Here is a 15,548-nt window from a genome sequence, read left to right on the forward strand (position 1 = left end):
GGCCTGACACCCAATAGAGGTATCGGAATCATTCCCCTCCATTATCATATTCAATCTAAGCTCTTTAACTAGCTAGAGCTCTATGGCGTTCCACTTTCTAATTTAGCCTTTGGAGGTGGCTGCTCGACACACGGTTGGCTCACATCTAACTTTGTTTTGTAGGCCAACTACAAGAAATATAAATGTTGAATAGATTTTGGACGCATCAATGGGTCAACCGACGAAAATGCTAAGGTGCAACAATTCGCTGAGATGTTGCCTTTTGCTAGTTGCCAACCAGCAAATCCGCAAATTAACTTTTGTCCAAAAACAGAATAAAAAAAGTAAAAAACTCCTCATTAATTGCTCTACCACGGTACAAGTGTACAATTGTACAAGACAAAATCCCTCATTAATTGTTCTACCACCTTACCCCTCAATATCATCTCTCATCATTAATTGCTCTACAACATGTGTAGTTAACAAGGCTCAACGTCATGTCTTTTTTTATTTTTTATTTATTTTTTATTTTTTTATTTTAAAAACAACTAAACAAGTCATTCTTTCATTTCTTCTCACAAGATATTCTCTGCGTAGAAGGCTCAAAGCCATCGTCATGAATGATGACTGTCGACCACCATCTTTGGCAACTGTGAGTAGCGGTTTCTTTGTTGTTCAAGTCTGTCTGCTCAGCCACTCAACGAGCTCTTCTCAGTCTCTCCTCTTACTTTTTTTTTTTTTGAAAGGTTAAAATGATTCATTGCTAAAGTTCATTGTCTGTTCCAAACTTTTCTCCATCATTGTTTCTCTGTATGGTTAGGGTTTCAGTTTGATTCGAGGATTCGAACAAAAATGAGAGATACAGGTGACGTTTTGGATCAATTTTCGTTGCATTTTGCTAGTTCCCGGATGATTGCCGATTTTTCGGTGATTTTTGGAAAATCTCGTTTTCGCCAGCCTTTTCGGTTTGCTGTCCACCAAAACGGCTAATATCGGCAAAATTTTGGCAAAAAGTTTGTCATGTAAGATACTCCTTTACTAGTCAAATTACTAGAATACCCTCTCACTCATTTAAGTGACCCAACCCCTGAAACAATTTTAGCTAGCTATAGAGAAGCAGGTTCTACTTGATTTCCATTGGAGAGTTCTATAAAACATAAGATGTATTATGAATTTTTGTCTTATTCTAGTCTTGAAAATAACTTATTTAAATTTAGTTCAAAACTCTGGCACCATATTTTTTGTGTGATTTAATTCATGGCCCTAGTCAAATGGAAAACCGCATACAACAGCAATGTTTCTGCATTTTGGATGATGCCTTGTTACACTCTCGTGAATTAATCTATGCTTGTCTCCTAGAAATCTAATGACCAATATATCCTTATGGTTTTGATGCTTCATTCCTCGGATTCAACTAAGACTCTGATAAGCCTTGGATATTTCTGATCCATGCTGAGTTGGTGGGTTAGCAGGCTACTCTAGAACTCAAATGAACATGATGCTCAAAACAATAAGCTTCAGTTACACCTTGCGAACTCAATCAGAACCAAATATACATGGCCATAGACATCAATTTACGCAACATCAGATGACATTTGTATCACCACAGATTTTTAGTTTGTCGATAAAATTCTCTAGAAAGAATATAATTCCTATTGCTCTGATATATCAATCAAGGAGTGAAACACTCCAGAACATAGCAGGTAAGCCTACACCATGAGGAAACCACGTCAAAGAAGTCCTCTAGATAAATCTTAACCCAATTGAATTTTACAGTTCTTGGCCTACTAAGCTTCTGATTCCCCTTTCCCACCTAAAACCCTATATTTCTATCTGAAAAGGATGCATTAATGGCTTACAAGGTCATTTGCTTCCATTAATTTTCTTGCTCCTCACTCTATATACCACACATCAATGGAAGCTCAGAATGGGGTTTTTTTTAAGTACTCCATACACACAAAAGTACTTTCAAAAACTGGAAAAAGACAGGAAATCAGGAATGTAAATGAAACTAGAGAGTGAAAGAAATAACATTTGATTTCTACACCTCCCCCCCCCCCCCCCCACCCCCCCCCCCCCCCCCCCCAACAAAAAAAAATGAAGCTTCCAACTGACTGATATTTTACAGCACAATGTATAACCTTTATAGATGTTCATATTCATTTTTGAAGGACCTGAGGTTTAAGGACAGCACCTCCATTTGTATAAATAGCTTGAGCTATCTGGGCCCTGACAAGCGTAGTTCTGAGAAAGTTAAGTTGCTAGTGCAATCTGAGGGTCCTGATGAAATACCGTCCTCACTTATTGACTTAAAAAGGCCTGAATAAATGCGGGAGCCTATCTGAGAGCAGGTTGGGGGCTGTGGAATAGGAGATAAACCTTCAAGCATTTGGACCACCTTACCCATTGATGGTCGTAAGTACATCTCATCCTGTATACACCACAAAGCAACCTTAATTGCCTTGATCACCCTCTCATCATCTTTACAAGTCTTCAGCTTCAAATCAAGGATTTCTTTGATTCTCCCTTCTTCCATCATCTTGAAGGCAAAAGAAGGAAAATGAGCTTTCTCTGAAGTCTCTGCTAAATCAAAGTTCTTCCTTCCCCCAATTATCTCAAGAAAGACCATGCCAAAGCTGAACACATCACTCTTCTCTGATATAGCATGGTTTGTGATCCACTCGGGAGCTAGATACCCCCTAGTACCTCTCAATGAGGTGAATACCTGGCTCTGTTCCTTACTCATCAGCTTAGCCAAACCAAAATCTGAAACTTTTGCTGAAAACTTTTCATCAAGAAGCACGTTTTCAGGCTTTATATCACAGTGGATTATCTTTATGTCACAGTCCTCATGGAGATAAGCTAATCCTTTTGCCATGCCTAGAGCAATATTGAACCTCGTTCCCCAGTCCAACAAATTCTCATTTTCATCCTTCTGGAAGATCCATCTATCCAGAGACCCATTTGGCATGTATTCATAAACAAGAAGCCGGTGATTTGCCTCAGCACAAAACCCTTTGAGCTTGACCAAATGGGCATGGCGGATGCTGCCAATTGTGCTGACCTCAGCTCGAAATTCTTTCTTCCCCTGACCTATGCTCTCCAATTTCTTCACAGCTATTCGACTCCCATCAGGAAGCAACCCCTGGTAGACTGAGCCAAACCCACCGTGACCAAGTTTCACAGAGAAGTTATCAGTAGCATTCTCAAGATCCTTGAAACTGAACCGAATGGGTGCACCACATACACTTTCCCAGAACATATCCTCGTCTGATGAATCATTGTAAGGATCCTCTGATATGTTTTCCTTCTTGACCCAGCAGAACACCAAGTAAAGTACACCAGAAAAAATCAGTACAGTTAAAACAGAAACGACCACGATGGTGGGAAAATGTTTCCCAATGCTGCTGCTTCCCATCGTAGAATTATGTCCCTGGTTTCCATTTGTTGGAATCTTAATGTATGAAACAAACGCATTTGATCCCTGGCCAGACTGCTTCAAGCTTCCTATCTGATCAAATATAAAGCACTGCCCTGTGCTGTTGTCAAAGAATAAAACATGGCAAGAGCAATTATTTAAGCACGCATTTTTGCAGCCAGTCAAATCAGACTTGAAGGAGGGTGGAAGAAACCCTAGTGCAAAATAGTCATAGTTGGTCCCTGCATCTACAAGTTCCAAAGAATCATTTGAAGTGTTACATGAAGAGCCAATATCAGGTGCACAATTAGGTTGGGAGGCAAGAACAGTAGGGCACTCGCATTGATTGCCACTGTGACAAATATAATACGGATTACAAGGCTCAGGTGTGTCGCAAGAATCTTGAGGAATCACTGTCTGCTCTGCAATACTTGACCCTTGAAGATTGTAGAATGAGATCAACCCTTGTGAGCTTAGCTTTGCAGCCCACGTGATGTTCGGACTAGAATTATTTGAGAAGATGAACTGCCATAGCGGCACTTGGTTTTTACCATAAAAAATCCATGAATTAGAGCTGAGGGATGCAGATTTAACCACACCACTAACATTGTAAGCGGTTTTACGCACATCTTTTGAAATAGACCAATAAGGCTGTGGGGAAGGGAAAGCTGCATTGAGAATCAGATCTCCAGAACTGATTTCCAGATAACAGCTTAAATTTTGGGGGCTTGAATCACTAACTAGCTTCATTCCCTCTGAGAAAACCTGACCTGATAGAAGTGTATCAGTAGGATAGCTGAAACTCTGCCAAATTGGTTTACTATCGTTTCCGAGCAACACCAAATTTCCATCATCCTTCAACTTCATGAGAGTAACTCCTTTGCCTCCCGTATTTGTTGACCAAACCACGACACCATCCGATTCCAAATAAACATTCCCATACTCATCAAATACGAAATTATCAGATCTTTTAACAGGGGATCCTCTATTTGCAGTCCAGACTACTGTATTACTGCCGGTGTGGATGACAACTAACAAAAACAATGTGATACTTTGAGTAGTATAGAAGCCGAAACCAAATTCAGAGTTTTTGGAAAGCAGAGCCATCCCATTGTTATTGATCCAGGCCATCTGAGACCCTTTAAACCCTGGTGATATTTGGCCAGAATTCACCGGGGCGGCAATGGAGGTTCCAGAAAACGATAAAACAAACAAACAAATAAGCCCCACAAAACTCCAGAGAACCCGGGTTTCCATGGCTACAGGCAGAGCTCACAGACATAAAAGAAGAAACCCCAAAGTAAAGAACTAAGAAAGGATTCGAACAGTCAAACAGACAAACCTTAAACCAAAACTATACAGCTAATATTGTTGTTTTATGGAGGTTATGGAGAAGAAGAAGAAGAAGAAGAAGAAGAACTGTGATCTGTGAAACCATAATTTATTGCTCAAGTGGAACAAAGGCATTTTCACAAGTACCTTACATACGCACTTTGGCTTTCTGCTCTCTGGTACGTCTGGGCGGAAGGCACGAACTAAAGCGATATTTGCCATGCCATTGCCAGTATTTGAAATCACGTCATGCATGATGCTTCACAAATTTCTTAGACATTTATAACTGACTTCTGTTTTCCACCCAATTTTTTTTTTTGGGTAAGATTTTCCACTTAAATTATCCAGTAGGTGGTCCTCCTCCCCTTAATGTACAAGCTACAAGGTCAGAGGATCTCAACCCTTTTGGTGAGTTGGAGCTGCGTTGCTCACACGTCTAGTTTCAATTCTTTCAGTTCCTCAGACTTTATTGTGTAGTATATCAGCTTCAACTTCGGCTTCTTATCTTTCATCTCAAATGAGCTTTGTAATTATTCTTCAATGTAAGATGCTATTTTATCACATCTCACTGGACATGCCTTCCAAAACCAGTTTATCTTGATGGAGATTCCCAATAGTGCTAAATAAAAAACAAAATCAGTTTTTTTTGGGTAAAAGAAACCAGTATTCAAATGTGTTGGATTCTACATTTCTTCACGTCATCCATGTAAAATCCTTCTTACTGAAATTCTTCTATGTCATGTTGGGAAGACGGGAGATCTTATTTAGTAGCCCTCAAACCACACACCAGCTTTTTTATTACATCAAAAAGAAAGGAAACAAAAGGCTATGGGGATAAGCTTGAAATGAAGAAAGCCTATGATAGGTCAAAACTTGGTTTTTATAGGTAGTAGGCAAATTTGATCACTACTTAGTTCTATTTTATATATTTTTTTGTTAAGCAGTACTTCATTTATTAAAGAAAGAAAAGTATAGACACATAGCTGCATGAAAACATAAGGTTCACACGGAAGTTCCATTTTATATTGACTTCTTATCATTGGAAACGTCTTAGAAATAACGCTGCAACAAATACAACACCAAATAAACACCGACACCCAAATAGGAGAACAAAATACACGCCTCAAAGGCGGACACATAACATGAGGGGGTGGGGGACACTATCCCAGCCCAGCATTATTTATCGTATGTGCACAAAGGTTGAGTTCTATCTTGATGGCAATATAGAAAGAAGGTATGATTGAATGAATCAAAGTGAGAACCAATAATCCATCTAGAATGAAAGAATTAAAGTAAGATTTTCCACTTAAATTGCCTTGTATATTAGTAGGTGGTCCTCCTCTTGAATGTACTATTTTAGTAGCTGAGTTGAAAACTACCTTCATTGCTGACACGTTTATTTAAAAAATTTCAGCTCTACCAGACTTTATTGTATACTATAAACTTCAATTTAGGCTTCTTATCTTTCATTTTTAAATGAAGTTTTTTGTGATTATTCGTCAAAAAAGGATGGTATTTATCACATCTCATTGGCATATGCCATCCAGAACCATTTTATATTGATGAAAATTCTTCAACAGTGATAAAGAAAAAGAAAAATAATATTCAAATGTGTTGAAGTCTACACTTCTCTACCTCGTCTTAAATCCTAAAAATATATAGAGATCCTTCATTCCTTTCTATTGAAACCCTACTTTGGCATGTTGGGTAAATGTGAGATCTTATTTAGTAATCCTCAAAGAATAAATTATTGTAATAAATTCATTCCATCAATGAGATGGCATATAAATAATTATTGTTGTTTTCTTAGTCTCAGCTTATCACATGTAAAAAATATGAACCATTGTCTATTGTTTAACAATTAATTACTAACCCTATTGTATATGCATATTCATATCTTCGAAGACCTTTACCAAGATATCGCCTCCCAAAAAACTATGGATAAGTCAAAGTTCTTACATAGAGGTAAGTTTTTTTCCTTTTCCGACAGAAAATATATTTTCTATGCTTTACTCAAGCATTATATAAATTCTTTTTTTTTAGAGGGGTGTTGAGGGGGAATAGAATTATTGTTTCATAGGTTGTCAAGAAAGACAAATCTAGAAGAAAATGTTAAATACCAATTATTATTCTAATGAAGTTAGTAATAATGGGAAATAAAAATGCATTCATATTTTCTTTTTGGTGATGCATTATGGTTTTGTTTGATAGAAATAAAGAAAGAAAAGCAAATTTTGGTAGACAATAATAAAACTCATCCATTTTTTTAATGTGGTTTTTTTTTTCTTCCCTTTTCTTTTTTGTATCTTTGGGTGGAATTTCCTCGGTGACTTTATAAGGAAAAAGGTACTTCAAGTGTACCAAATGTCATTAGATACATTGACCTATAGAGCCAACTTGGTTAACCATTGCTCTACCAATTCAAAGTAAGAGAAATAATAAACAAGAAAAATTTTCTTTTTTAGGCGAAAAAATATTTGATTGACCTAGTTATGATGGGTTATATTTTATAATTAATCAATATGCATCAACATGTTGGTCTATAATCGATATACAAATATTTTTAAATTTACTTATAAGCAGGACAGAGCTAAGATTGAACATTAGGGGGGTCGAATAATGAATCTGAATCACAACTTCATCAGACGAGCATTAATACCTTTTCACCACACATATTATGTGGGTCCATACAAGATTGATTGTGAGTCCCACCTTTGAATTATTTATCATATTCATACGCGGGCGGGGCTCACATTAAAAATTTTTAAGTAAATTAATAAGAATACTAAAATATAGATAACGGAATTATAAATAAATTATAAAATTATATTGTAATAAGCATATGGGCTAAAATTATAGGATTATATTTGTTATCATTTAAAACTAAATTAAAAAAAATAAAAATCTTTGGTTATCATTTGATATGATAAAATCAATGGTTGGAATTCTAACAAGATTTAAATTGCTATTAGTAAGAAATCAAAAGTTTAGGAGAAAGATTAGGAATTCTTGGAAAGTGGGGGGGGGGGGCAATAATGTATTTCATTTAAAGAGAAAATCCAGGAGGGCCGGGCGATGGCCCCTTAGTAGCTCTGCCTTTGTTTAGAAGCAGGCATCTTAGGCATCTTAGGTATGGAATAATGTAATTTTATTTGCTTTCTAAAAGAGAAGGTCATAAGTTCTCTTTGAATATATGGTATACCCCCCAAAAAAAATGTATCTCTTGGAGACAAATGATTAAAAAATAATACATAATATTTTATCGATTTTTTTTCATGGCGCCCACTTAAATTGGGCCTTAATTCTTGATTGCCCACTTAGGTGGGTAAAATTCCAAACTATCCACTTTTCAATTTTTTAAAAAATTATAAGTTATCCACTATTAAGTTTCAAAAGTCAAATCGTTAATTTTTCAAATTTTATGGGTCAACGAACTAAAATACTCCTCTACTAGTCAAATTACTAAAATACATTATCACTCACTTAAGTGACCCAACCCCTAGGTCTCCATTTACCTATCTTCTTCCTATATCTCTCCTGAAATCTCACCACTTTTAGCAAGCGCCACCCCTCCCCTACCAGCACAAGGCAAGAGATTTTAACTTACAAACCTCCAAAATACTTTTTTTTTAATGATAATATATATATATATATATATATATATATATATATATATCAATAGTTAACTATAATGCTATCATCACTTTGCTTGGAAGTTCTTAACCTCTTTTGTTAGAGAGGAATTAGTACTAATCTCCAAGAGTGTTGGGGATTTATTATACTATTATCTAAATATGAAAAATTGGAATTTTTTTTTTTTGGTAAACCAACATTCATTTCAAAGAACAGGGAAATGACAAGGTGTCAGAATTACAAAGGTCCAATAACCAAGTAGTGGAATTTGGCTAATTAGTCTTCCCTGTTAAAGTAACTGCCTTCCCAGCTAGAGAATGAACAACAATGTTGCATCCCCTAGGAACAAAGTGAAAACTACAATCCATAAAATAAGAAGAAAGATATATGATATCCTCAACAATATTCAAAATATCAACAGAAGTAGGGACTTTAGAATTAAGAGCATTGATCAACTGTTGACAATCACTCTCTACCATTATATGATCAAACCCCTTCGCAGCTGCCTCTAGAAGAGCCTCACGAATTCCTAAAGCTTCTCCCTCAAGAGGTGTGAAAAAAGAGTAAGGGGCTTGAAGCATTACATGAGACAAGTTAATAAATTTTCTCATAAAAAATGCTAAAAATAAAATTTTTGTTGATTAATATTAATTAATGTTGAATCATTTCAGTGGATCGGTTATACTTCCTCTTAAACTCTAAATCCAACCAGTGAATGAAGGGGGGGGGGTTTGTGAAGATTTCACCTCGTCGGCCGGAGATGGGAGACGATAAGGTATTTTTCCTTCTAGATTCCGTGTTTTCGAACAAGATTTGCCGAATCGGATGCCTGAGGTCGGTTCTGCATTTCTTCGACGATTCTTCATGTGTTGCTTTTTTTCTTCTTGTACTGTACAGTATGTGTTCGTTACTTTTTGCTGGATTCTGTCGTATCTCTTCAAGTTCTTAGTTGGAGATCGAACGCACATTTTCTTGAAATGGACTTTAAAGAAGGTTTTATGTTGAAATTTTAGGATTGGATGACCATTTGCTTAATTTTTCCTGTGGAAATTTCCTGTCTTTTCTATCTTTGATCTTGGGATTTGCTTTCGGATCATGGATACTAGGATTTAACATGGACTAGGGGTTGATTTATATGAACAGACAATTATTATCAACTTCTATACAGAAAAGGATAAGTTATCCTAAATTAAAACCACCAAATTTTCTTCTGAGATTGTCTTCTTTGCTGGTAGATTTAGTATATCTCCTTCTAAAAATCAGAATATGCCATTAGTGAGGAAAAACATGTAGGAGATATTCCATCCTTTCACTAGATAAATTAAGAGATATAAATTAAGAGATTTGACTTCGCTGGAACTTTGCCGTCTTAGATATTTCTATTTTAAAGGACTTTCTTATTTATTCTTTAATATTTATTCTTATTTTTAGGTTGGAGGTTGGTATGACATTCACAGATGCAACTGTTGAGGCGTACACTTGATATAAATTTTGAATTATTAAACATTAGTCCTAAAATTTTTGTAATTATTGTCCCCGTTTTGAATCCAGGCTTCTTTATGTGAATCACGTTTTAGGTTTCACCGTAATATATCAAAGGCCATTTCTTCTATCCTTTTTCTGTTTATGAATCATCTCTCATTAAACGGATGATACGTTTCAGTAACTGATGTCTTTAGCTTTTTTTCAGGCTTATCTCATTCTTTGACAGCACATATCACTACTATGCTCAAAAGGTATATAAGAATTTTGTGGCAATGCATGGGTTATATTTATATATATATATATAAATTTTTTTTTTCTGTTGCTCAAGAATAACATAGGTGAAGTAGACCTGCTTTATTTACCCAAAAGAAAAAGAAGTAGACCTGCTTTGTAGAAAAGACATCAAAAGCAAATTTCAACTGCCATTTATCGATGGAAGAAGGAAATGGATGTATTGTATATATAATGCTGGGGTGGAGAATGCAGACTACATGGCAAGCAATTATATCACATGAATTTCTTGATGTTGATGAGCCATAGACGACTCAGGCAAAATAATGTTGTGAGATACCATGAATTCATGCGATATACTTGGTTGTTCAGTAGAAGCTTTAGTTGGGGATTCCAAATGCAGGAAGTAATCAGTGAAGAACTATAAAATTAGGCATTATAACTTTGATATGGGTTGCCTGTTCTATGTTACAAATGCAGAAGTGATTAGTGGTTGTAATCTTATTTGAGTGGACATGACAAATGGACTTGTTTTGGTTGAGGGTCTAGATTTAGACATGATATGCAATCAATGATTTTTTATTTGATGTTTTCCTTGTGTTTTACCAAAATGTTTCTTAATATGGATTTTTATTGATTGATCTAACATGTTGTGCTTTTTTAGCTGAATCCTTGGCTTAAGTGGAAGAACACCTAGATATTATCTAGGGAATGATGGTTCGATCCCATCAGGATTCTTCTTTTTATTTATTTATTTTTTACTTATGAATTTGCTTTTGTTGTGTTCTGTTTTGTACAAAGTTGAGATGTCTAGGTTCACTTACTGCTGTTTGATGGTTCAGGAGATTCTTTTTACTGCTGCTTGGGTTTTTGGTTTCCAGCTTCTTGTTCAAGATGATGATAGCTAGCTTAACTTAGCTTTACTGATGAAGTCTGGCTTTGTCACTTAATTAATGAAGCCATGACTACTCTAGTCCTATTTGAGATTAGAAAGAAGATGGTAGGTTCAAAGAAGGGTTGAGTGGTGAAAGAGATTCATCTCTCATGGTGCAAAAGTTACTAGTTGGACTGGAAGTCTAGGAAATGATTGTATAGGAAGGAGATTCATTTCGAAGCTCCATTCGGTTGCAAAGAAAATTAAAAGGATTAGAAACTCAAAAGCTTTCAAACTGAAAACAGAAACTTCTGTGACCACTAATCAATCTGATTGTATAAACCACTCTAATTTCTTACATCAATGGCAATGATATCATTCAGATGTAGTTTTTATTTTACTAAATCCAGTGCTTTGTTTTGGTTTAGGGAAAATAGAAGGAATGAGAAGTCAAATTTGCCAATTTGATCATATTTTCCATTGTTATGCAGCCTTTACAAACAAGGCACAGTTTGATGCAGCTAGTGGCATGTTCGGTAGATGAATTTGTTTAGGTTTAAATAAATAGGGTTTAACCACATTGTATGTAATTTGTTTAAATTTGAATAAATGTCTTTAAATTTTTTACTTGATTTTATAATCCAATGTGGAACATGAGCTAGACCTTCAAGCATTAAGACTACTTTACTCATCACCCTGTATACACCACAAAGCAACCTTGCTTATTGTGATCATCCTCTCATCATCTTCGTAAGTCTGCAGCTTCAAGTTCAAGATTTCTTTAATTTCCCTTCTTGCATCATCTTAAAGGCGTAAGAGGGAAGATAAGCTTTCTCTGAAGTCTCTGCTATATCAAAAAGTTTCCTTCCAGCAATTATCTCAAGCAAGACCATGCCAAAGCTGAACACATCACTCTTCTGTGATATAGCAATGTTTGCAATCCACTCAGGCGCTAGATACCCTCTTGTACCCCTTAATGTGGTGAATGTCTTGCTCTGTTCCCCAGTCATCAGCTTTGCCAAACCAAAATCTGAGACCTTTGCTGAAAAATTAGAATCAATTCAAGAAGCACATTTCCAGGTTTTATATCACAGTGGATGATCTTCTCCTCGCATTCCTTATGGAGATAAGCCAATCCTTTTGCCATGCCAAGAGCAATATTGAACCTGGGGTTCCCCAGTCCAACAACTTATCTTCTGGAAGACCCATCTGTCGAAGATCCATCACCCATTCGGCATGTATTCATAAACAAGAAGCCTATGATTTGCCTCAGCACAAAACCCTCTGAGCTTGACCAGATTGACATGGCGGGTGTGGTCAATGGTGTTAACTTCAGCTTGGAATTCTTTCATTCCCTGACCAATTCTTTCCAATTTCTTCACAGCTACTCGAGTCCCATCAGGAAGCACCCCTAGGTACACTGAGACTAATCCACCACGACCAAGTTTCTTAGAAAAGTTAGCAGTAGCATTCTGAAGATCCTTGAAACTAAACCGAATGGGTGCACCAGGAATGCTTTTCAAGTTCATATCCTCTTCTTGTGATAAATCATTGTGGGGATTCTCTGGTATGTTTTTCTTCCTGCTCTTAGTGCAGCACAAAAAATTAGTACTATCAGAGCAGAAATGACCTCATTGGCAGGAAAATGCTTCTGGATGCTGCTGCTTCCAATCTCTCCCGAATTCTGTCCCTGGTTTCCATCTCCTCGAATCTTAAATGTATGAAACAAACCCATTGGATCCTTGAGCAGACAGCTTCAAGCTTCCTATCTGATCAGATAAAAAGCATTGCCTTGTACTGTTGTCAAAGAACAAAACACGGCAAGAGCAATTGCTTAGGCATGCATTTTTGCAACCCGCCAGATCACATTTGAAGGAGGGTGGAAGAAACCCTAGCGCAAAATAGTCAAAGTTGGCCCCTGTATCTACAAGTTTCCACGAATCTTTTGAAGGTTTACATGGAGAGCCAATATCAGCTGCACAATTAGGTTGGGATAGGGGTGTCAATCAACCTAAACCGTTAAAACCGGACCGAACCGGCCTGTTATAGCTCGAACCGGCCCGAACTGATTGTAATGGGCCGAATGGGCTGAGCGCCCAGCCCGAACGGTTGGGCTGGCCGGCCCAGCCCGTGGCGGTCAGCCCGTTAGTCTTTTACATAAATAAAATTAAAATATTAAATGTAATTATTTTTTTTGGGTATTGTTCAAATGTAATTAATGATCCATCAATTTTGGTGTTTGAGACGTTGAAACTTGAGTTGAGTAGTTGAGAGTTGAGTGTTAACACGTTTAAGGTTTAAGTTTTAAGTTTTTAAATTTCAAAATTCATTTAGTTTTATTATTTAAATTTTAAAGTCTTAATTGATAACCTTAAGTCTTAATCTTAATCGTTAACTTTTAATTTTTTAATTTCATTTAGTTTTATTATTTTAAAATTTTAAAATCTTAATTGATAACTCTTAACTCTTAATTCTTAATCTTAATCGTTAACGTTGTTTCACCGTTCACATGATAGAAAAATCTAAATTCTTTATTTTTAGGGTGGAGGGGGTTTGGATCAAGCTAATGCCATCACATCGGAACACGGAGTCTTCATCCTCATCTTTGTAGTTGTGGAGAAACATGATTTGGAGTTGAGGAAAAATAAAATAAATTCAATATTGATTTTTAATTTAGTCAAAAGTGCCAACCGTCCACCATTAGGCTAAACCGTTGTCAATCCGAACCCAAACCGCACCGAAACCGATCTTAAGGGTGGTTTGGGCTGGGGCGCCGAACCGTTAGGCCGCCCGAAACCGCCCGTTGACACCCCTAGGTTGGGAGGCAAGAACAGTAGGGCACTCGCACTGATTGCCACTGTGACAAATATAATATGGATTGCAAGGTTCAGGGGTGCTGCAGTATTCTTGAGGAATCACTGTTTACTCTGCAATACTTGACCCTTCTTGAAGATTGTAGAATGAGATCGACCCTTGTGAGCTTAGCTTTGCAGCCCACGTGATGCTCGGACTAGAATTATTTGAGAAGATGAACTGCCATAGCAGCACTTGGTTTTTACCATAAAAATTCCATGAATTGGAGCTGAGCAATGCAGATTTAACCTCAGCATTAACATTGTTCACGGTCTTACGCATATCTTTTGAAATAGACCAATAAGGTTGTGGCGAAGGGAAAGCTGCTTTGAGAATTAGATCTCCAGAACTGATTTCAAGATAACAGCTTAAATTGCTGGGGCTTGAATCACTAACTAGCTTCATTCCCTCTGAGAAAATCTGACCCGACAGAATTGTATCAGTAGGATGGTTGAAACTCTGCCAAACAGGTTTCCTATCGTTTCCGAGCAAAACCAAATTTCCATCGTCCTTCAACTTCAAGAGAGTAACTCCTTTGCCTCCGGTATTAGTTGACCAAACCACCCCATCATCTGATTCCAAATAGGCATTCCCATCCTCTTCAAATACGAAATTATCAGATATTGTTGTAGGGGATCCTCTGTTTGCAGTCCATACAACTGTTGAACTGCTGGTGTGGAGGACAACTAACAAAAACAATTTCGTTTTGGGTAGCATAGAAACCGAAACCAAATTCAATGTTTTTGGAGAACAGAATCATCCCATTGCCCTCAACCCAGAGCATCTGGGACCCTTTAAACCCTGGTGGCATATGGTCACGATACAGCAGGGCAGCAATGGAGGTTCCAGAAAATGATAAAACAACCAAATAAATAAGCCCCCACGTAACTCCAGAGAACCCGGGTTTCCATGACTACACGAAGAGCTCGAAAACAGATTGATTTATGGAGGTGATCGAAGATGATCGAGATAAAAGAAGAAACCCAAAAGCAGAGGAAACTAAGAAAGCATTCGAAGTGGCAAACAGACAAACCTTACATGAGAACCATACGGCTAAATAGTTTTGTTTAATGGAGGTTATGGTGAAGAAGAAGAAATGGGAAACCAAAATTTATTGCTCTTAGTGTAACAAAGGCATTTTCACAAGTACCTTACTTCCGTGCTTTGGTTTTCTGCACTTTTGGAAGTCTGGACGAAGGCACGAACTAAACAACTGTGATTTGCCACTGCCACTGCCAGTATTTGAACGTCATGCATCTTTACAAATTTCTTGCGCTGTTACACATTTGCAACCAACTCCTATTCCTAGTTTCTATCCCAAAAAAAAGACTTATTTTCGCTTAAATATTTTTCGATAAGATTTTCCACTTAAATTTTCCGGTAGGTGGTCGTGCTGAGTCTACAAGCTACGAGGTTAGAGATTTCAACTCGGTCGAGTTAAAAACTAGCCGAGTTGTTGCTCGCACGTTTACTTATAATTTTTTCAGTTCTACTAGACTTTATTATGTAATGTCAACTTGGACTTCTTATCTTTCATCTCAGTTGTATTATTTTATCGCATCTCATTGGTATATGCTGTTTAAAACCACTTAATAATGACTAGAAATCTTCAACAATGCTAAGATGGTATTTTATCGCATCTCATTGGTATGTGCCGTTTAAAACCACTTAATCTTGACTAGGAATCTTAAACAATTCTAAATGAAAAAGAAAACCAATATTGAAATGTGTTGAATTTAACAC

The 15,548-nt window shown here is 36.8% G+C and overlaps 2 pseudogenes; both read right to left on the minus strand.

The window, feature by feature from the left end:
• Nucleotides 1–2,089: 2,089 nt before the first annotated feature.
• On the minus strand, nt 2,090–4,917 carry LOC149025176 (G-type lectin S-receptor-like serine/threonine-protein kinase SD2-5 pseudogene; annotated as a pseudogene).
• A 6,518-nt stretch (nt 4,918–11,435) lies between these two features.
• On the minus strand, nt 11,436–14,716 carry LOC149025177 (G-type lectin S-receptor-like serine/threonine-protein kinase SD2-5 pseudogene; annotated as a pseudogene).
• Between the last annotated feature and the right edge of the window lie 832 nt (nt 14,717–15,548).

This window comes from Hakea prostrata, chromosome 2, assembly GCF_041222555.1.
Source record: "Hakea prostrata isolate BN-2017 chromosome 2, UWA_Hpros_2, whole genome shotgun sequence".
Classification (NCBI taxonomy): domain Eukaryota; kingdom Viridiplantae; phylum Streptophyta; class Magnoliopsida; order Proteales; family Proteaceae; genus Hakea; species Hakea prostrata.